General features: G+C 41.0%; 1 long non-coding RNA gene across 1 annotated transcript; it reads left to right on the top strand.

Moving 5' to 3' along the window:
- Positions 1-9,836: 9,836 nt before the first annotated feature.
- On the top strand, positions 9,837-20,426 carry LOC144592431 (uncharacterized). Its single transcript, XR_013547124.1, has 3 exons — positions 9,837-9,912; positions 16,949-17,075; positions 20,046-20,426. It is a non-coding gene; the product is annotated as an uncharacterized LOC144592431 (long non-coding RNA).
- Positions 20,427-21,752: the final 1,326 nt, after the last annotated feature.

Here is a 21,752-nt window from a genome sequence, read left to right as displayed (position 1 = left end):
TGCCCCACTGAGTTACTCCAGCATTTTGTGTCTATCTTCGTTACATGGTTAGAATAGGTTAAGAGGGATATGGGACAAACACAGGCAGGTGAGACTAGTGTAGATGGGGCATGCTGGTCGGTGTGGACAAGTTGAGCCAAATATCCTACTCCCATATTGTATGACTATATGACTCAATTTTAGTGAGTACTTTTAATCCAACTCCTTGGAAGTGTCCAAACATTTGGACACAAAAGTGCCCAAAGTGTCCAAACATTTGCCACCATTTTATAGGAACCTGAGGGGCAGCACGGTAGGGCAGCGGTAGAGTTGCTGCTTTACAGCGAATGCAGCGCCGGAGTCTCAGGTTCGATCCTGACTACGGGTGCTGCACTGTAAGGAGTTTGTACGTTCTCCCCGTGACCTGCGTGAGTTTTCTCCGAGATCTTCGGTTTCCTCCCACACTCCAAAGACGTACAGGTATGAAGGTAAATTGGCTGGGTAAATGTAAAAATTGTCCCTAGTGGGTGTAGGATAGTGTTAATGTGCGGGGATCGCTGGGCGGCGCGGACGGTGGGCCGAAAAGGCCTGTTTCCGGCTGTATATATATGATATGATATGATGATATGATAGCATTGCCTCTCCCATTAAAAAATACCTTTATTATCCCCCAAAATATATATTTAATGTAATCATTCATCCTAAATGCTCCACCTTTCATTTGAAGTTGTTGTGTATTCCAATGCTCTCTGCTGCTGTTGGTATTCCATGTATCCATTTTAACACAACACAATCTAAGACTCTGCTGCCCATTAACCAATTTACACTCCATTACATAAATCTGCAATCCTAACATGCTTTGGCACCCAATTGGAAACATCTCATATCCAAAGACTCCCCATGCACTTCTACAAAACTGACAACATCTTAGAGCAGTTGACTACACGAGAGGCACTATTTAAATCAAATTTGCCACTGCTTTTGTCTCCCCTGCCTTATTTGCCAAACGTATTGTCTTGCACTTGTATTCCCGTATTGTTTGGTATTTGTCAAAATTTGACATATAACTTCATAAGTTCTCGGAGCAGAATTAGGCCATTTGATCCATCAAGTCTACTCCACCATTCAATCATGGCTGATCAATCTTTCCCTGGCAACCCCATTCTCCTGCCTTCTCCCCATAACCCCAGCCACCCGTATCTGACTAATCCAAAAATATTTTCTCTCATATACACATGTAACCCATTTATCCCCAAAGCAAATGAGCCCACATTGGTTCCCTGCCTGTGTGATTAGCTTTTTAATTGGAGCATTAAACTGGCTCTGAACACCTAATTTGTACATATTTTAGGTGATGACACTAATCGCCTCCTTTTCTGTTACAGCAGTTACAAAAAATGGAGTTATATTTATGCATTTTTAAAATATTTTGAAGAACTATCCTGAAGTACATATGCAATTAATTTCTTTTAAGTGTACACACTCATGCTAGACAAATACATTTAGAGCTTAATGAACATCAAAGTGTACCACGTGTAGTAAAATATGTTACTTTTTGGTGCTAAGGATTGGAATCAGCCAGGGCACTGGCAGAACTCCAGGATTCTGTTATTGATCAAAAAAGTGTCATTGAATGTAGATGTCTTGCTGAACTGGCAGATTCTGTCTCAAACTAACATCAATTTTACACTGATTTTATTATGTGCAGGAGACCAGTATAGATTTATAGATCTGAAGGCTTTGAGAAATTCCTGCACTCGAAACAAATACTAGGAACATAAGTGCGGGGATCAGCACGTCTTATGATGAACGGGAATTCAAGTGGTGCAAATCTGTGCAGACTGCTGGGAGACATGTCTGAGAACCTTCTTAAGACAGCGTCATTAAAGGTGAGATTACATCTCATAAATATTCTTCCCAGTAAATAAACCACAACCAGGATCACACACCAGCACACTTCACCACCAGCTGACTTTATTCATACATTCACATCTCACACTGCTGCATCTTTTGTAGACAACTCTTATATCTCTGTGTAGAAAGGAAATGCAGATGCTGGTTTAAACTGAAGATAAACAGAAGGGTCTGAAGAAGGGTTTCGACCCGAAACATCACCCATTCCTTCTCTCCAAAGATGCTGCCTGTCCCGCTGATTTACTCCAGCTTTTTGTGTTTTTTCTCTTAAATCTCTGATACCTTCCAAATCTTTTCAGCTATTTGAGGCATCTCACATACTCAAAGGCTACCAAATGAGATATTCACAATTGCCACTTTTTCTCTTCCAGGATAAGGTATCACATTACCAGCATAGAGATCCTGGCCACAAAGGGGAAACACATCATTAGTTACTGTCTTTGCAGACATATGGCTGGCAGTGATTTATGGCAGAGTTAGAATAGGAGGTTCTTTAAGAAAAGAGAGATCGAGGGGCATTTCGTCTGGAAAAGTATGTGGACATTCCAACATCCTTATGAATCCTCTGCTTTTCTTGATCCCAAATACCCAAATGTAGTATAAATCATAATCTCCAAACAGAAGCTTCATAGATACAGTGTCAAAAATATTTATCAAGCAAGACCCGAATCTACTTTGTCATTCTTAAACTTCCAGGCAAAATATGACTATGATTCCTGATTTCAGTATGTCAGTCTTGAACTCATAGAAAAATGTTATTTTAAAGAGGCATAGAGTAATGCAACACAGAGCTAAGCCCTTTGGCCCATCTTGTCCATGCCGACCATCACATTTATCTAAATCAGTTCCATTTACCTGCATTTTATTCATGACCTATAGTTACTAACTAAATCCATCTCAATAAATGGCATAATCTAAAACTGTTCCCTAGTTGATTCCAAATATATATTTTCCAGGAATCATTATCAACCTCTTAGATGCCAAGGATGCCGATGTTTAAGCTGATGTCTGCACAAGGGTGGCAATTGATATCATTCTTCCTTCTTCATTCTCACTTTAGGCTTTTAGAGTTTAGAGACACAGCATGGAAACAGGCCTTTTGGCCCACCGCGCCAACCAGCGATCACCGTGCACACTAACACTATCCTGCACACTGGGCACAATTTAAATGTACAGAAGCCAATTAACCGACAAACCTGTGTGTCTTTGGAGTGTGGGCGGAAACCGAAGGAAAACGCAGTCACAGAAGGAACATACAAGCTCCATACAGACTGCACCCTTAGACAGGATCAAACCCATGTCTCTGGCCCTGTAAGGTACCAACTCTACTGCTACGCCACTGTGCTGCCCCCAAATTACTCTTTGTCCAGGAAGTGTTCCTCCATTATTGGTTGCTCTAGGGGAAACGGGGTAGGGGAGGATGAGAAAAACAGCCATAATACTATTCACATTTCATTTCTCAGCTCAGTATTCACTGATGGCACCAAAGTAGAGAGGATTCGTAAGCTTCAAGTTCCTAGGAATAATTATCATCAGCAATTTGTCCTGGACGAGCCACATCAAAGTTGTGGCCAAGAAAGCACACAAACACCTCTATTTCCTTAGAAAGCTTGGAAGTTTGGCATGTCCCCAACAACCTTCACCAATTTCTACAGATGGGCCATAGAAAGCATATCATTGGGATGCATCACAGCCTGGTTTAGGAACAGATCCATCCAAGACCGCAAGAAAGTGCAAAGGCGCAACCCAGACCACCACACAAACCAATCTCCCTTCTATTGACTCCATCTACACTTCACTCTGCACTGGCAAGGCTGCCAGCATGATCAAAGAGCAGTCTCACTTCAGTTACTCCCCCTTCCCCCTCCTCCCATCAGGCAAGAACTACAGAAGTTGGAAAAGCATACCTCCAGATTCAGGGATAGTTTTTTCCCCAGCTCTTCTCAGACAACTGAACGGTCCTCTCATTAGCCAAAGTCAGGTCTTGACCTACCATCTACCTCATTGGAGACCTTTGAACTCTCTTTAATCGTACTTTATTAGACTTTAATGTTATATCTTGCACTAAATGTTTTACCCTTTATCCTTTATCTGCGAGCTGTGGACTGCATGATTGCATTCATATATAGTCTTTTCTTTGACTGGATAGCACACAAACAAAAGCTTTTTACTGTACCCCACACGCAACAATAATAAACTAAACTAAACTGATTTAATGAACAATGACATTGTGAAGAGGTGAGGAAAATGGAGAAAATAACTATTTAGGCTACTTCCAGATTTACTGATGTGGCTGCTGTTGGTGACAAAGACATCCTGGAATATAATTTTTCATGTTGACACAAGAAAGAAGAAGGCAGCTGATGCCAATAAATAAGCAGCTGGGGGTGGCCACAGAAGCTTTAAGTATGATTATGTTCTCCTGTTCCTGGCTTCAGTGCTGCATCTGGTTCAATGACCTCTTTACATTAGATGAGGTGAGCAGTATGACACATTCACCGAGATCCTCATGTGTGTATTCTTACAATCCATCACTATCCATCTAAGTCTACTCCAACACATCATTCATCACTTCTATAGTACTCACCTTGCAGAGGCACCTTGGTCTGCACACATTTTCACATCCCCATCTTTACAGTCACCAAGGCCAGTAAACTTTGCCTTTATTCAAAGTCATTCCTTTCCCACAAAGTCACAAATAGCAAGTGTTTCTCATTCATTTGTCAATTTGTTCCTTTAATTCTTTGTCATATTTCTTATGTCCTTGAAATACCAGGCCAAGAGTGGGGAAAACAGCTAATACTGTTCATTCGTAGCCAAGAGGACAATTTTTATATTTTTCGCTGTATTAAATCATGTAGCATTGCAATAAATCTTTCTAACCTTAGGCACTCTCAACAATGAAATTTAAAACTAAAGATAATTACTAACAGCAAATGCATGGAATTTTAATATTAAGTAATATTTTGATTTTTCTGATTTCATTCGAATGGATTATGTATTGAATGCCATACAAAATCCACATTTGGATGCAGAACAACGGCTGATGCTCATTGCAAACCCTTCATAGTGACAACCTCTGGTTGTCTGGTTCTCGATTCCTGAAGAGAAGAACATTTAGTTAAACAGGAAAATATTCTAGTTAAACTATTCTCTTGGTTTTCTGAGTGTATAATGTAATGATGCCATGGAATGGCTAAACTGTGCCATATTCTGGTGATAAATTTGACTTATTGCATATGTATATTTCTGAGTTTTTATGCTGTAGGTCAGTTGATGCCAAGGGTATTTATTTTCAAATCGCAAGACCTACACATTGCTTTTCTGGTTTACAGAAATTTCTGAGGTGAAAGTGCAAAGACTAATGGCGCTTTAATAACTTAATATTGTTGCCCCCTTTGGAGAATATGTAATGAATAGAAAGTAACATTTTCACACTTATTCACAAACAACATTTTTCATGTATCGCAGTAAATGATACAATAATAAACCAAAACCAATGTTGTCCAGACACAAAGAACTGCAGATTCTGGTTTACAAAAAAAGCCACAATGTGCTGGATTATCTCCACGTGTCAGGCAGCATCTTTGGGAGTACATGGACAGGTGGCATTTCAGGACCCTTCTTTAGGCTAATTGTAGTTGGGGGTAAGAAAGCTGAAAGGAGCAGGAGAGCAACAGGAATCACAGAGGGGGAGCAGTGAGAGAGGGGCCCATGCAAGTCCGATCAGAGAGAGCTGGAGAACTTCTTCAAAGTAGGCATAGCTTAATGAGATTTTGCAGTGGAGCAGTAAAATGTAGACACATGGAACTGCAGATGCTGGTTTACAAAAAAAAGACACAAAGTGCTTGAGTATCTCAATGGGTCAGGCACCATCATTGTAAGGCTGCATTTCAGGTCAGGGGTCTTCTTCAACCTGATTTTAGTAGGAGGGAGAAAAGATCCCAATCTGAAACATGGCCTAGCCATGTGCTCCAGAGAAGCTGACTGGCCCAGTGAGGTACTCCAGCAATTTGTGACCAATTATATCCAACAGTGTTATCAGGCTAGACTACACAAATCAAACTATTAAAATCTATCTTGATGTCAATGACCAACAATTGGAACTGCTACTTCATTTCTTTTTTAAGATTCCAATTTCTTCTGTTTCACAATCTTAACATTGTCCAAAATAGCAACCTTTAGACTTTAGACTTTAGAGAAACAGTGCGGAAACAGGACCTTTGGTTCATTGTAGTCCGTACCGACCAGTGATCACCCTGACACTAGCATCATCCTACACACTAGGGACAATTTACAATTTTACCAAAGCCAATTAACCTGCAAACCTGTACGTTTTTGGAGTGTGGGAGGAAACCGGAGCACCCTAAGAAAATCTACACAGTCACAGGGAGAACGTACAAACCCTGTACAGAGAGCACCCATAGTCAAGATCAAATCCGGGTCTCTGGCACTGCTGGCAGCAGCAACTCTACTGCTGTGCCGCCCAAAGTACATTTTGTCCAAAGCAACAACCTTTAGTTCAGTTTAGTTTAATAATGGAAGCTATAACTGCCTCTGACTAGATTTTTCACCTATTAAAATTAATGGGAACAAAGCATTGCAAGATCAGGCTTAAGGAACCATGACCACAAAAGTCAAACCAGAGCATCTCACATCTGCACTGATGTAATTAGTCAAACAGGATTCCAATTATACTGTTCACATGAGACATTTGGAAACAGCAGCAGTAACAACTTTACATAATAAATGGTGGGAACTAGAAGTGCAGAGGAAAAGAGGGATCAAAGAGTAAATGTGCATAGAAACATGCAGGCAGATAGGGTAGTTTCAAAGGTTTTTAATTGAGGCTGTTTTCTTTAAAACAAAGGAGGCTAAGGAGAGATTTAATTATAAGAACTACTTTCCTTAGCAGAAAGATCAACAATGAGTGAGAACAGAGAAGGATTAGAGGGGAAATAAGGATTTATCTTAGATAATAGCGAGTCTGGAATTTTTTAACGATTGGGATAATGGTAACCTTATCACTTGCTTTATTTAGGGAGGTATGGTCGCATAGTGGCAGAGCTACTGCCTTACAGCACTAAAAACCCGGGTTCGATTTTGACTACGGATGCTGTCTGTATGGAGTTTGTATGTTCTCCATGAGATCTGCGTGGATTTTCTCTGAGATCTTTGGTTTCCTCCCACACTCCAAAAGACATGTGTGCAGGGTAGTGTGAATGTGCGGGGGATCGCTGGTCAGTGTGGACTCGGTGGGCCGAAGGGCCTGTTTCCGCGCTGTATCTCTCAACTAAAAAAAACTAAACTAATTACCAATTGCGGGGACTGTCCATATATCCATGGACACCCCATGGATAACATCCAATCACACATCCCATCAAAAAAAACTGTGAAATCAGTAAAAAAAAATCACAAATCACCAACAGGTTCCCTCACCTCTATGGTAGCCTTTTATGCAGGTAATTTCTGATTGCCATAGGCAGACCTTTCTTCAACAAAACCATTCAGAATCTGCGGAAAGAGTAGCAGGAATAACATTTCAGATCAAGACCCTTCATCAAAGTTCTGATACTAAGTGTTGGGTAATTTTGCTTCAGGTTTCTAGTAGCTGCAGTGTTTCTTTTGATTTTCAGAGTTCTTTTAAAGTCTGATGCTCTCTACAATAATCTCCACAATGCCACTGATGAAAAAATTGTGAGTTTCTGGTGTCGCTTCTACATGAAATGCACAGGAGCCTTCCTAGCCAGCGGTGCCAGCTGCCACAGTGTTCTTTATGACAATCTTTTTGCTGATTTAACAGTTTTTTGGGGATTGGGTGTTAACATGTGTTTATTGCACCAGAAAGAAGGCAAAATCCAATTTCAAGGCAGAAGCATTTCTCAGTTATAAACATCTTCAAATTGATTCATAATGATGAATTATAATGTAATTAAATTCCTTTTCATCGTTGAACCACTTTTGTCATTGTTTGAGTCAGTGAGTCAAGTAGGTTTAACAGGAGAAGTGCTTGACATTTTAATCATGTGGGAGATAATTCCGCTCTTGCAAGAAGACGATTGCATTTGGAAGTGAGGAAGGAGGAACACAGATGCTGTGAACACAGATACACATAATCCATGCTCTTATATTAAGAATTTGTCCATAATTGTTTTGACACTCATGCAAATCGTAATTTTGTAAATTACATGATCAATTGTGATTATGGAAGATGTGGAAGGTTTATATGAAATTCTTGACTGGCAGGACAGTACCCGACTGTTTTCCACTCAAGTGAATGGGAATGCAGAACAAAGATCTCAAGGTAGTCTTGGGATATGTTCTGCAGTGGATTTCAGTAATTCTAGGAACAAAATTACAGTGTTATGACGGATCCAGCTACAAAAATGTGCATTTTTTACAACATATACTCTGTTCTTGTTGTTAGTTATGTGGAATAATAATGGCAATTAAAATATTTGTTGCTTTTAGATGATTCAATGATTCAATGATTCAATGATACTTTGTTGTCACGTGCATAAGTACAGTGAAATGCTTTGTTTTGCATACAACACAGTAAAATCATACAGCAGACGTCACCTGGGCAGTACACGAGAGTCACCACGTGTCTGGTGCCAACAAAGTTAAGAAAGATATAAATAATAATTTTTTTTAAGATATAATAATGATGAAATAATGGTTAGTCATGATCAGTAGAGAAGTATGAATGAATAAATGAATAAGTTAATTGGCCAAGTATGTGCATATACAAGAAATGTGCCTTGGTGCTCTGCTCACAAATGACAACACAAACATAGAGTTAACAATTAAGAATAAAGCATAAACACATCAAAATAATAAGGATACAACATTACGGTCTAAACATGTGGGTGAAAATAAACCAGAGCAAAAAAGAGACTACAGACTTTGGTTAAATTTAAAGTGTGACCCTGTGCACAAGGATTGGCAGTTTGCAGCCTGTCAGTCCGCCAGACACAAGTGAAGAATAAAGTACTCAAATCTGGCACATGGTAAACATATAGAACCTTTCAAACTGAAGACAGACACAAGAGGATTGAGTAATTCAGCGGGTCAGGCAGCATCTCTGCAGAAAAGGAATTGGTGACATTTTGGGTCAAGACCCTTCTTCAGATCCTGAGTCTGAAGAAGGGTCTCGAACTGAAACGTTGAGTCTGAAGAAGGGTCTCGACTCGCAAAGTCACCTATTCCTTTTCTCCACAGAAGCTGCTGGACCTGCTGAGTTACTCCAGCTTTTTGTGACTGACTGATTTAAACCAGCATCTGCAGTTCCTCCGTATACATTTTGTCTGAACCTTTCAAGCTGTTGGATATATATTTATATACAGGACAAAGCTATTAATAAAAGGTATTACAGTACCCACATGTAAACATAAATAAATAACTCTTAAAAGTAAGTACAGGAAAGTGATGGGGATTATCAATGTAGTTCAAAAGAAGTATTTCCTGAGGGTTTGCAATATTCATTGTATTTTTTCATTTCCTTCAATTTATCTTTCATCAACTTCAAACTGTTTAGGTTATTGCTTAATAATTCAGAATCCAGACCACTAAGATCCTCAGCAAACGTTCTCGCTTTACTTTTTCACTCAAGCAGAGACTTTATATGAGATCGTTGTTAACAACCTGTTTAATGGGCTACGTTGTTTCATCGATTTTCCAAGCTGACAACTGTAGAAAATCAATGCTCTCCAGTTCAGTAGCTCAGCTGAACACTCGTGTCATGCAGCACTGCCCCATGTGAAAATTCAAAGTCCAACTCTGCAGCACATTTTATCTCACAAAACAGCAGATACATTTTAGGAGCTCAAAGTTAAATGGTGACTGAACTGAATCAAGCAACAATAGTTCAAGAATGTGCTTAATTATAGCCAATTTTGCTGTTTTAATAACAATTTTGAAAACATTATGTACACTTTATTGCAGTTTCACCCTGGACCTTGATGCATGGCGGAAATCAACAAGCAACAGAGCCCACTTGCATGACACATAATTGCTCAGGTTAGTGCAAGGTAATTACATACAGCTTCCAAGAAATGCCTGAAGCAACTTCTACTGAATCTCTGGAAACACTTAGCTGGGAGACAATAAATTTTAATCCGTGGAAGTAGTAAAACAAAATTAATGTACATGCTTTAACTTATCCTATTTGTAAGGGGTTTCTGCGCCGAGCTTTCGCCCGACCTAAGGTCCCCGTGCCTTGCTCTGATCCCTTGACCAGGCCATGCACACTGGTTCCCCGTGAGTGGTTCGACCCACTCACCCCTTACGGTTCTAGACACTGGACTTAGATGCAGGAGCGTTGATAGTGCAGAAAAACTCAACCAGACCAGATTTCAAAACCAGGGTTTAAATGAAAAGGCTTTTATTCAGCACTTGGGACTATTGTCCATGAATATTTATACAGTTCTATAAGACATATCTATAATAAACATACCGAATACATGAATACCTTTGATTTATTAATCACAAAACGCACAGTTCACAAGACATATACCCGAATACCCTTTTCGCTGAAAACTTAAAAACACACAGTTCCACGAGACATATATCCGAATACCTTCTTCGCTGAATTCTTGAAACACACAGTTCCACAAAACATATACACGAATACCCTTTTACTTATGAATTCTTAAACACAGTTCTGCAAGACACATACACGACTGTAAGATGGGGAACGTACGACGCATCGCAACCTTGACCAACACATATTTTAATACACACCCAACGTTTATTCACAACCACCCTCCCCTCTACACTAAACTATGTCCAGGATATGTAGGATTTGGAGTGCATGCTCACCATGGGGCTATTACTGGGGTTACTGGCTGTTCGTTTTGCAGTATTTCTTCTCGAGTTGCGTGCCTGTTCCTCTCTCTTGCATCCGTTCTTCTTTCCGACTTTCTTCTTGACTTCAGTTGACTTCGAACCCGGTTTTCTCTGCGCTTCTTGACTGTGTCCGTTTTGCCTGCTTGCGTTCCCTGCAGGTTTTCTTCTCGAGTTGACTTCCCTTTTTCACCCAAAAGTAGTGGCCAGTTATACTGTTTCTGACCCGTCCTATCTCCCGCCAGATCTTGGAATCTCTTTGTTCAAAAAGATATGTATGAGGTTTTCTTCTGATCTGCGCTTATGTTCGGGGATACCGGGGATGGCCAGACGGTGTAAATTGGGATTTCATTGTGAGGTGATGGGTGTTAACTGGTTTCCCATCACCTACCAGGTAGTTTTCTATGGGCTATTGTGCCCCCTCACTGAGATGAACTGTTTAGGTCGGCTTGGGGCATTGTGAGTATGCTGATGTCAGCGCCCCAGTGTCTGGACTCCGACCTGGTTTCGTAGGTTTCTGCATGGCCAATACCCATCCTTTGTTCTGGCCGTAGCTTTGCAGAAACCTAGAGACTGGGTTGTAAGGTTTTTACTTTTGTGGCTGGTCACGAGGTCCTGTGGCCATTTTAGGACCCACAGATTGTGACATCCTTTGTTAATCTGACCGCAGCCTTTCTCCGCTATCAGCCCCAGTCTCTCATTTAAAATGTCCAAACTGCAGCTCTTTGGTATTGTGTTGTTTTCCAAATGAGGGAAAACTTCTCAAATCTTACATATTGTGACCTTTTTTGATCTCCAAAATATAACAGGGAATCCCTGCAGTAACAAAATATTAGATAAGCAGGGTTTTTTGAGAGTCTATTAATGAATGAGTTCCATGATAGACATCAACTACATAATCATTTGCATGCAGCCTTCAAAAGTGATTTGTATTAAAGAAGATTTGTTTCTAACTTTCATTGCTTCAGGACCTCATGGTTCTAATACACCTTATATGCAAGCTGTTAAATAATAATAGCTTTCTTTCACTTAAAAAAATGTCATTAATAACATTATAAAAACAACACAACCATTCAGTTATACTGGGCTGGATGGTGTCCTCAAAATTACAACAATGTGACTCATATACACTATTGATTAAATATATTTGATTGAGTAACTACAAGCTAACTACAGATATACATTTGAATAGAAATAGAACATAGAACAGTACAGTACACCCATTGGCCCACAATGTCTATGTCAAACATAATGCAAGGACTAACCCTTATCTGCTTGTACATAATCCATATCCCTCCATTTCCTGCACATCCATGTGCTCAGCTGAAAGTCTCCAAGAAGCTACTATCATGTCTGCCTTCACCACCACCAGCATGTTCTAGCCACTCACCACCCTCCTGTGTAAGAGAAAAACTTGCACTGCACATCTCTTTTAAGCTTTGACTTTCATTTTAAAGCTCTGCCCTCTAGTATTTGATATTTGCATCCTGGGAAATAAGTTCTGGCTGTTTTCCCTCACTATGCGTCTCATAATTTAATATGTTTCTATAAAGTCGCCCCGCAACCTCTGATGTCCCAGAGAAAAAAATCCACGTCTGTCTGACCTCTCCGTCTAGTTAATGCCCTCTAATCCAGGCATCATCTGGAAAACCGCTGCTGCACCCTTTCCAAAGCCTTTCTGTTAGTGGGCGACCAGAACCGTATGCAATACTTCAAAATGCAACCTAACCAAATCCTATAAAGCTGAAATATCAGTTCCTGACTCTTAGACTTAATGCCCTGATCAATGAAGGCAAGCATTCCAAATGCCTTATTTACCACTCTATATATTAAAAAGTTGCTGTCCCAGTCAGTCTCCTCTATCTTTCTTTGGTGCAGCCATAGTCTTATCATTGAAAGATTATGAATAGCATTAAACCAGTCAAGTGATTTTAAATCAAAATACAAGCCCATGAATAGCCAACATTGTTCTTTGTGTAAGGAAGGCAATTGGGAGAGTACTGAAATAGCCTCAGAATTAAAGGACCTTTAGAAAGGAGATGAGGAGGAATGCCTTTAGTCAGAGGGTGGTGGATCTGTGGAATTCATTGCCGCATAAACCAGTGGAGGCCAAATCAATGGATATTTTTAAGGCAGAGGTTGACAGATTCTTAATTGGTATGGGTGTCAGGGGTTAATATGGGGTTGGTACGGGGTCAGGAGTTCACAACCCGCTCCAACGCGCTCGCTTCCTCCGGCACAAGGGCATGCATAAGAGGAAGTGGCGGCACAGCGCAAGCAGCAGCGGCTCACCTGCAGTCCGTTTATCTTTTGTGTTTTTTGTTTTTTTTGGTCTTAATTGTAGTGTTTAGATATGATGTCGTTTTTTTGTGGTTCTGTAATATGTGTGGGGGGGGGGGGGGGAACTGTAAAATTGTCTCTTCCGAACGGAGACACGACCTTTTTTTCTGGGTCATATCTCCAATCCTGCTGCGGCCTTCCATCGGCCAAGCACCTGGAGCTGGCGGCCTCCAGCTGGGACCACCTGGGGCTCTGGTTCGCAGAGCTCGCGGACCGGACTTACCATCTGCGGAGCTGGCTGCCTTCGTATGCTGTGGTGGCGCTACGAGTGCGGCTGTGACTCGCCTTCGGAGACACAGGAGGCTTCGGCCGCGGGCCGCGTGGATACCGGAAGCTCGCAGGCCCTGTCCTGGGTGGGGGGTGACATCGGGAGCTCCGGCAGTGGGAGCATCTTCACCCGTCCCGAATCGTGGGGCTTGGGTCGGCCCGTTGAGAACCTTTCACAGTCCGGCGTGGCCTAGAACAGGCCGCGGGATTTTCTCCGCCCGGCGGGGGCTTCAATGTTGGGAGCCCCGACTGCCACAACGTGGCAACTTCAATAGCCTGACTGCGGGAGAAGACAGCAGGGGAAGAGAAAAGACATTCTGGCCTTCCATCACAGTGAGGAGGTGACTGGAGGAGACTCACTGTGATGGATGTTTCTTTTTTTTGTTTTGTGTTGGTTTGTGATTGTGTGTGTTATTACTTATTTTTATTGCTCTTATTGTTGGACTGTGTGTAATGGAACTTCGTCCAAAAGACTTGGGGTTTTTTTGGATGACAATAAAGGTTATCCTGATTCTGATTCTTCTGATTCTGATGCTGGCTCTGGAGAGAGGCCACGAACGATTCCAGGCATGAGTGGCTTAATGACCAGACACCGATCAGCCAAAACACTGCGATTTCAGTTATGTTCCTACACAACTTGAGTTGAGTATAGCAGCAAGAGAGGTCATTCTGCAGTTGTACAGGCCGCTAGTGAGACCGCACCTGGAGTACTGTGTGCAGTTTTGGTCTCCAAATTTGAGGAAGGACATTCTTGCTATTGAGGGAGTGCAGCATAGGTTCACAAGGTTAATTCCCGGAATGGCGGGATTGTCGTATGTTGAAAGACTGGAGCAACTAGGCTTGTATACACTGGAATTTAGATGGATGAGAGGGGATCTTATTGAAACATATAAGATTATTAAGGGTTTGGACCTTAGAGGCAGGAAACATGTTCCCAATGTTGGGTGAGTCCAGAGCCAGTGGCCACAGTTTAAGAATAAGGGGTCAGCCATTTAGAACAGAGATGAGGAAAAACATTTCACTCAGAGAGTTCTAAATCTGTGGAATTTGTTGCCTCAGAAGGCAGTGGAGGCCAATTCTCTGGACACTTTCAAGAGAGAGCTGGATAGAGCTCAATGATAGTGGAGTCAGGGGGTATGGGGAGAAGGCAGGAACGTGGTACTGATTGTGAATGATCAGCCATGATCACATTGAATGGCGGTGCTGGCTCGAAGGGCCAAATGGCCTACTCCTGCACCTATTGCCTATTGTCTATTATGGGGAGAAGGCAGGAGCATGGGGTTAAGAGGGAGAGATAGTTCAGCCATGATTGAATTGTGGAGTTGACTTGATGGGCCGAATGGCCTAATTCAGCTCCTATCACATGAACTTATGAACATAAAAAAACAATCTTTAAGAAGGGTGTCAAAGTTATAGGATAGGCATAGATCAGTTAGAAATATGGGCAGAGAAATAGCAGATGGAGTTTAAGTGTAAGGTGCTGCACCTTGGGAGGTCAAACATACGAGGGAAGTGTGCAATAAATGTCATGATCATTCGGAGCATTGATGTACAGAGGGATCTTGCCGTACATCCATGGCTCACTGAAAGTGGCAATGCCAGTAGACAGGGTGGTACAGCAGCAGTATGTTATATTTGCCTCTAGTCGGTCAGGACATAACATCTTTAAAGACATGTTGCAGATGTCTTTGATTAAGCCACATTTAGACTACTGTGTGCTGTTCTGGTTCCCATATTTCAGAAAGGGTGTGGAAGCTTTGGTGCAAAAGAGTTTTACAGGAATGTTGTCTGAATTAGAGATTATTAGCCAAAAGGAGAGTCTGGACAAACTTGATTAATTTTCCTGGAGAGTCAGAGGCTGAGTGGGTGACCTGATAGAAGTCTATATAATCATGAGAGAAATAGAAGTATATATAATCATGAGGGTAGATAATCAGAGACCTTTTCCCAGGGTGTAACTGGCAAATGCCAGAAGTCATAATTTTAAGTTGAGAGGGTTAAAGAGACGAGTGGCACATGATTTTAAACAGTGGTGGGTGCCTGGAACGTGGTCCCAGGGAAGGTGGTGGAAGTGTATAGAATAGCAACATTTAAGATGCATTTAGACAGGTATATGAGCAGGCAGGGAATAGAGGGATATGAATCATGAGCAGACAGATGTGATTAGTTTAAATTGGCATCATGGTCATCACAGATATCGTGGGCTGAAGGACGTTCCTGTGCTGTACTGATGGAACAATACCGATGTATTATATTCCCTGATGTAATAATTGTTAATGATCAACATAATCATTAATCATTATTAATAAAATTAACAATTGCATACTTGTCATCTCATTCTTTGAGATTTTAATTATTGTTGGACATTTTAAAATAATGTTAAGTTTAGCTAACTCTTTTTCCCCTTGTCTTAATTTGCTCTTCCAATTTAATTGTATGTTTCTATCTTTATTTTTCTGTCTTGTACATAATTTTACATTATCAGTCACTCACACAAATTCACATCAGTCCTTGCATTGTTTATCTCTTGAGCCCTTTCCTACACAATTCATCTCTACCAGATTATGATGAATGAAATGCAGCATTCTCTGTGGACTGAATTTTTACAGCTTTACATAAACATTGACCTGAAATGTCTACACAGAATCCATGACATGGTAATTTGTTTTCAGCATTAATTTGTTTGCAACGTTCATTTTTCTTGTACAAAAAGTAATTCAATCCTAACAGCACTTAATGGAATACAAATTTATATAAATTGTAGAATTAATATATTTATCAGGCTATGAGTGGCATCATCATAAGCTCTTTAAATGTACTTACCAACATGGAGCGGGTTAGTAAGTTAATTGTTTTTGCAATAATTTATGGAATAAATACCAAAATGTTGAAAAAAACATGGAAGAACAGACAGCAGCTGAGAAAAGAGGAAAAGAGTTAACATTTCAGGTCAAGGATTCTTCATTAGAATTGAACTGTGCGATATCAGGTTGGTCGTGAAGGGGATGGAGGAGGGATGGATAGGACAAAGGACATTTCTCAGAAAGGATGGAGGCAAGGTTGCCAAGATGATCCCAATATTTATGGAGCTGTTTAGTTAATAAAATAATGAGGGTAGATAAAGACAGACAAACGTGCAAATGAGCATATTAAAGCAGGTCAGAGCTGTTGATGTAACCAGGGATCAAATGGATAATGCTGGAAAAATCCAGCACATTGGGCTGGGTCTATGGTGAGAGAAAAACAGAGTCAATATTATGTGATGGATAACCTCCGACCAGAGGACATAGGTTCAAGGTGAAGGGGAAAAGATTTAATAGGAATCTGCCACGTTTCGCATAGAACGGAAATGCAACATTTCTGAACTTGTCAAATTTGATATCAAGTCCTAAAGATGTAATGTGTCTGGATGGAAGATGGGATGCTGCTTATCAGGGTTGTGTGGATCCAGACTGGAAAAGTGCAGAAGGTCATAGCTGGGGAAATCAAAGCGGGAGTTGGTGAGAGAATTGGAGACGGGCAACTGGAAAAGCTTGGTTGCCCTTCCACTCAGATTGGAAGTATTCCTCTAAATATTTACCCAATATTGTTTTGTTTTCTCCAGCATAGACAATACCACATTATGGGTAGACCACAACAGTGTGCAGTTCTGGTCATCCCATTTCAAGAGGTTGTGGAGACTTTGGAGCGGGTGCAGAAGAGGTTTACTAGAATGCTGCTTGAATTAGAAGGTAATAGCTATAAAGATATGTTTGACAAACTTGAATTGTTTTCTCTAGTGTTGGAAGCTGAAAGGCAACCTGATAGATGGTTATAAAATTATGAGAGGCATAGATCGGGTAGACAGTTGGAACCTTTTTCCCAGGATGCAAATACCAAAAACCAGAGGGCAAAGTTTAAAAGAGATGAGTGGAGTGAGTATTTACATAGAGAGTGATGGATGCCTGGAACACATGTTCTGGTGGTGTAGGCAGATAAAATAATGACATTTAAGAGTCCTTTGGATGGGCACATATATATATGCAGAACAACGGGAGGGAATGGGGGGATATGGATCATGTTCAGGCAGAGGAAATTATTTTAATGTCACATCATGTTCAGTGTGATCATTGTGGGCTGAAGGCCCTGTTCCTTCGTTGTTCTGTTCTATGGTTTTCTAAGAGCAATAAACTAGATTAAAAATGCAGGTGAATTGCTGTGCACTTCATGGAAGTCATTTTAACTGCATGGGAATTGAAAGGAAGTTAAAACATTTTAAAATGCTGACAGTGGAAATATTTGTATTAATATTATTTTTGACTAAAATTAAAATCAACCATCAACAGGTTTACAGTTTAGCTTCAGTGTTTTATGGGATGCAAGTACAAGGAAAATAAGGTATTGAGTGCATTTTGCAGAGCAAGGGCATAGTTTAAGTATTCAATCCAGCCAGTTATTGCAAATCAAGTGGGCACAATTTAAGCATGAATGACATGAACATTGCTGCAAGTTGTTATGGGGTGAATAATTGTCAGGCATGATTCACACCTTCTAGTCAGCAATTGTTTCTGTAAAGGTGTCATTATACCTGCTATTCCAAATCTCTGAGACCTGCAGCATTCTATACAAGAGTAACGTTATTTAAAAGGGTAATATATGAATTTTACTTGTTATTCACATCCTTGGTGAATAAATTGGATCATGTTCAGGCAGAGGAAATATGGATCGTGTTCAGGCAGAGGAAATTATTTTAATGTCACATCATGTTCAGTGTGATCATTGTGGGCTGAAGGCCCTGCTCCTTTGTGGTTCTGTTCTATGGTTTTCTAAGAGCAATAAACTAGATTAAAAATCTAGACTAGATTAAAAATTATGAACATAATCCAATTTATTCACCAAGGATGTGAAAACAAGTAAAATTCATATTACCCTTTTAAATAACGTTACTCTTTTATAGAATAAATTGGTGAATAACTGATGGTACCGCTATTCAAAGAGCAAATACTGTTGTTGTAAATGCAAAAGAATATTGTCACCACCATCTCCATCTCTTAAAGGGCCTGTCCCACTTAGGCGATTTTTTAAGCGACTGCCGGCGACTGTCATAGTCGTAGCAGGTCGCCGAAAAACCGGCGACTGGACCCCCCCTACGACAATGTCTACGACAAGCTACAACAACCTACCACCTAGTCGACATCAAGCTACGGCAAGCTGTCGACAACCGGCGACCCAATCATCGCGACTTAAGACGTCCACCTACGACAACCTACGATCACACAGGCGACAACATAAGACAACTGAAGTCAACCTACGTCTACCCGGGACAAGCTACAACAAGCTACAACCCTGTCGGCAACAACTGAAGACAATTCACGTCATTTTGGCCCCCGGTTTTTAGGCCGGTATCTGTCGCCGGTTGACGTAGGTTGACGTAGGTAGTCGCCAATGGAATTCACCGAAGTCAGCACCGGCGACAACCTACGTCACCTGGCTACAACCTGGCGACAACGTACAACAGCACCTAGGTCAGGAGACGTCAAGCTAAGATCATTGGCGTCAAACCAACAGTCGCCGAAATTTTTTTAACATTTCAAAATCCAGCGGCAACCAGAAAAACGCTACGACTCTTTGGAGACGACTCACGGCCATACAGGCAACACCATGTGGTGACAGCCTAGTCGCTTGTAGTCGCCTAAAAAATCATCTAAGTGGGACAGGGGCTTAACGCTCCCAAACCCCAAGAGGTACAGGGTCAGCTAGTGGATGCGTCAGGGAACTCAGTAACAAGTGACTGATCACTTCAATGACAGTAGTACTATTGGGAAGACCAAGAATCACTGCAGAAAATGTTTGTAATTCTACAGTGGAGTAGCATGGGCGGCATGGTGGCACAGTGGTAAAGTTGCTGCCTTGCAGCGCCAGAGACCCGGGTTCGATCCTCGCCATGGGTGCTGTCTGTACGTAGTTTGTACGTTCTCCCCATTACCTCAGAGGGTTTTCTCCAGATGCTCCGGTTTCCTCCCACACTTCAAAGGTGTGCAGGTTTGTAGGTTAATTGGCTTCGGTAAAATGGTAAATTATCGCTAATGTGTAGGAGAGTGTTAGTGTGTGGAGATCGCTGGTCGGCATGGACTCGGTGGGCCGAAGGGCCTGTTTCCCTGCTTATCTCCAAACTAAACTAAACTAAGCATACTGTAACCACTGCAATGCTCAGCATAATTGACAGTGTTCCCTCCAAATAAGACTTTAGAATAGTATTAGGCTAAATTTACATGGTTAACCAACAAGCAATGTTGGTCACGAGTCTGAAGAAGGATCCTGACCTGAAACATCACCTATTCATGCTCTCTCTGATGCTGCCTGACCTGCTGAGTTCCTCCAGTACTTTGTGAACTTTTGTGTAAACCAGCAATTGCAGTTCCATGTTTCTACAGTAATTTTGTTTAGTCCTTTGTCCAACCTTGATGTTTTGTTTAATATAATGTGTTACAGAGGAACAGGAGTCATCCTGGTTGAACATCCATTAGATTTCCCACTACTCAGCAATTCCAACCATCACCCACTACCTCTCTCCCCCACCCCCAACTCTGCCATAGATGCCCCCAGCCACTAAGATAGGATAAAATGGCATATTCTTACTTATTTTGCTTTGATGAGGTGAACAATTCTAACAAGATTAGACTTATAACTGAACATGTTTTAATTAAAATATCTAACAACAGCAGGTTTCAAGAAATGCACGGCATGGTGCGGCAAGTGCAGCACGGTGGCGCAGCGGCAGAGTTGCTGTCTTACAGCACTTGCAGCGCCGGAGACCCGGGTTCAATCCCGACTACGGGTGCTGTCTGTACGGAGTTTGTACGTTCTCCCCGTGATCGTGTGGGTTTTATCTGAGATCTTCGGTTTCCTCCTTTCACTTCAAAGACGCTCAGGTTTGTAGGTTAATTTGCTCGGTATAAGTGTAAATTGTCCTTAGTGCGTGTGTATAGGATAGTGTTAGTATGTGGGGATAGCTGTTCAGTGCGGACTCGGTGGGCTGAAGGGTCTATTTCTGGGCTGTATCTCTAAACTTAACTAAATAAAAATAAAAATGCCCTGATCATCAAAAGCAAATTTTAAGAAATGCCCAGAGCATGAATTTATAAAATTATTCATGTAAAATTGCATATAGCAATGTTCCACTTACACTGTGAAACAAACAACATATTTTGAATGCTAATATTTTACTGTTTAGTTTAGATTACGTTTACATTTTACTGTTTAGTTTACTTTAGTTTACTTTAATTTTAGAGATACAGCATGGAAACATGCCCTTCGGACCACCGAGTCCACACCGACCAGCGATCCCCACATACTAACACTATCCTACACACTATCTTACACACTAGGGGAAATTTACAAAGGTCAATCAAACCTGCACATCATTAGAATGTGGGGGGAAATCGGAACACCCGGAGAAAACCCATGCAGTTACAGGAAGCACGTACAAACTCACTACAGGCAGAACCCATAGTCAAAATCGAACACGGGGACTGGCATTGCAAGGCAGCAACTCTACTGCTGTGGCACCGTGCTATTGATTATTTTCTGATACAAGACCCCAGCTTACTAATAAAAGTTGCCTCACAGAGATCTGTTAAAGTTTGGCTACCTCTTCTGGAAGACTGGGAAGGAATAAGATGAAACATGTAGATTTGCTTTGTAATTTTTTTTCGTAATAAGCTAATTGGTTAATGAAGTTCTTCAAAGTAGTTAGAACTTAATTAAAATGCAAGGTAATTTCCGCACACTGGCATTTTTACTATGTGATACGTCTATCCAGACAACATGCCTGTTTTGGCATGCATTCCCTGAGCATACGCTGACGGCAGAAAACCTTACTGGCCTCTAGCATAGATTGGAAAAACGCAAGGTGGAACAGCACAAATCTGCCGATGTGTGTTGCCAACAAATTACTTTGGAAAACTATATTGGATTGTCAAAATTATAATACAATATGCAATTGTATGGGTCCTTTAATATACCAAGGTGCTTCACAGTAGCATGGTCAAGAGAATTTAAGTTATATCTGAAGCTGAAACAACAAAAAGTGAAAATTACAATTACATAGCAACACCTTTCTACATTAATGGAAATGTCATACAATTGGCCTACAAAGCTAGATTCTGTGACATAGTATGGCTGCTGAATTTCTTGGACAAATTATTTGTGCACATTTTTAACAAAACTTGCTATATCTCCCAAGTTGTTGAAAGGGACTGACATGGCATTGACATTCAAAACTGAAAGCCAAGTATCTTTGTTACCACATAATCAGCATGCAGAGACAACCCAAGATCTTGCAGCAAGGAAAACCCTTACTCACTTCCATTATTTAATGGGATTTTCAATTACGTGCTTACTAAGAGTCAAGGGTGTTTACTTGTCAT

The sequence above is a fragment of the Rhinoraja longicauda genome, chromosome 3, assembly GCF_053455715.1.
Source record: "Rhinoraja longicauda isolate Sanriku21f chromosome 3, sRhiLon1.1, whole genome shotgun sequence".
NCBI classification, from domain to species: Eukaryota; Metazoa; Chordata; class Chondrichthyes; order Rajiformes; family Arhynchobatidae; genus Rhinoraja; species Rhinoraja longicauda.
Note: the sequence above shows the minus strand (reverse complement) of the source record. Positions and strands in the feature narration are given on the sequence as shown.